The sequence below is a fragment of the Fopius arisanus genome, unplaced genomic scaffold (assembly GCF_000806365.1).
Source record: "Fopius arisanus strain USDA-PBARC FA_bdor unplaced genomic scaffold, ASM80636v1 scaffold00417, whole genome shotgun sequence".
Taxonomy (NCBI): domain Eukaryota; kingdom Metazoa; phylum Arthropoda; class Insecta; order Hymenoptera; family Braconidae; genus Fopius; species Fopius arisanus.
The window spans coordinates 1-2,570 of NW_011888156.1; positions in this window are offsets into that span (position 1 = coordinate 1).

The following is a 2,570-nucleotide window of genomic DNA, read 5'->3' on the forward strand; positions in this document are numbered from 1 at the left end:
TCTGAACTATGAAACGCGTAAACAGATACATTATGACTCGATTCGAGCCCTCGTTGTCGATAAAGCAGAACCTTACCAGATCAACTACAAAGGAATACGGCGCACAATGTATCATGACGTCATCACGAAAGCCGAGAGTAAGATTATAAGGGCGACAGGCCCAAAACGACGCCACGACAACGGAGCAACAACATTACCCTATGAGTATAAAAAACACCGAAAACTTTGTTGAAATAGATTTAAAAATAGATGTAAAAAACATGCATGTATTTTTTTTTTTAATAAAATTTTTTTTTTATTCAAACCTTAGCCTATAAATACATTTGTTTTTTTAAAACACTTTTCTAAAACTAGAGGGCTGGGGTGAATAAGGGAGAGAGAGAGAGAGAGAGAGAGAGAAAGAGAGAGCGAGATTTTTTTTTTTTATAATTTTTTTATTTTATTGAAAAAACCGAACCCAAAAAATGACCATTTTTAGCAATTTTTTTGAATTTTTTTTATAAACTTTTTTGACCGACGGTAGTGGCCGTGCGGTTAGAGTGCTAGACTAGCATGCCAGAGATCCGGGTTCGATCCCGGGCACCGGCGGTCAAAAAATTTATAGCGCTCTGATCTCACGGTTCCACTGCCGAGCGGTAGTCCAGTCAAAAGGACGACTGTACCTGGGCAGGTTTTTTCCCTCAGATGAGGTTTTTCCCTCCCTTCAAGCAAATGCAGTACAGGGGGTTGGGGGGGTGGGAAGGGAACCAACTAACCGTAAAGACCCGAAAGGGTATACGAGAGAAAAGAAATTTTTTTTTATAAACTTTTTTTTTAAACATTTTTTTTAAAACTTTTTTTCTTTTTTTTCTATTTTTTTTTAACTTTTTTTTTTAACATTTTTTTACTTTTTTTTCTTTTTTTTTCTATTTTTTTTTTAAACTTTTCTTTTTAAAACTAAGGGACAGGGTGATGAAAGAAGAAGAGGAGTGTTTATTATTTTATTTTTTTTTTATTAAAACCCGTAAGTATAAAAAATACATTAAAAACTTAAATCTAGAATACATTTTTTTTTCCTAATTAATAAAAATTAATCCTAAAAATATAAATCTAAATCTAAAATATCTTTATAAACTCAACTCTTGTATATGTTTTTTTTTTACAATTTTTTTTAACATTTTTTTTTTAACATTTTTTTTTTTTAATACTATGAATAATTTTTTTTTTTTTTGAGGACCTAGCACCATTCCTCCAGGTCCCAGTTTTCGGACTCGTCCAGGCGGTGAGGGGCGTCCCCGAAGAGGATCTTCAGGTCCCAAAGATCCTCGAGGTCGTAGATGACCCCCCACTCCTCTTCCAGGGCCGAAAACTCCCGCACCTGGTCCCTCAGGGTTCGGATCCAACGGGCTCTGGGGGTATCCGCTCCCACTCCTCCCTGCCACTGGTCACCTCTCTGGAACAAAAAAACAAAAACAACGAATTAATATTAAGAGAGAGAGAGAGAAAGAGAGAGAGAGAGAGAGACAAACTTACCAGGAAAGCCTGGTGCTCCTCCTGCTCCAGCCACCCCTCCGCCTGGGCATGGAGCTCCGGAATGCCGAAAATATTTTCGGCGTCCCACGTCTCTGTTTCCGGGTCGTCCCACCGGCACCAGAGATTGGCCTCCCTCCTGTAGGCCCTCTCCCTCCTTACGGCAACCATCTGAAAAGAAAAGAAGAAAATTAATACAGAAAAACGACTACAAAAAAAACGACTACAAAAAAACACGACAACAAAAAGCGCAATATAAAAAACGGAAAAAAACGCACTATAAAAAGCAAAAAACAACAACGAGAAAAGAAAACGCCGATAAAAAAAAAACACGTCAAAACAAAAACACCGAAAAAACACGACAAAGAACAACGGCTACAAAAAAAAACACGACAAAAAAAAACGCAATATAAAAAACGAAAAAAAAACCACGAAAAAAAAAGCACCGAAAAAAACGACTACAAAAAAAAAACACGACAACAAAAAACGCATTATAAAAAAAACCAAAACAACGAAAAAAAAAAGCACGGAAAAAAACGACTACAAAAAAAACACGACAAAGAACAACGACTACAAAAAAAAAGCACGACAAAAAAAACGCACTATAAAAAACAAAAAAAAATCACTAAAAAAAAACCGCGAGAAAAAACACCGAAAAAAACCACAAGAACAAAACACCGAAAAAAAACCACAAGAAAAAAACACGTCGGAAAAACCACTTACCATTGAAACGACGATTATGTACGAATCCATTTTTTTTAATTTTTTTTTTTTAACACGAGGACACAAACACTGAAACACTGAGGAAAATTTGGAAGTGACTGTGGGGAAATTTTCGCAGCTTATATACTCGCCAGCTTTCCCTACTCGTCCACACCTAGATAGCAAAAGGAAAAGGATGCTCAGGAAGAAAAACAGGTGATTGACAAGGAAAGGGGAAATTTCCCTTCTAGATAGTAAAAAAGAAAAAGACGTTCAAGGAAGAAAATGGTTGAAAGATAAGGAAAGAGCAAAACACCCTTTGGACAGTGAGGAGGAAAGAGATGTTCAGGGTAAAAAAC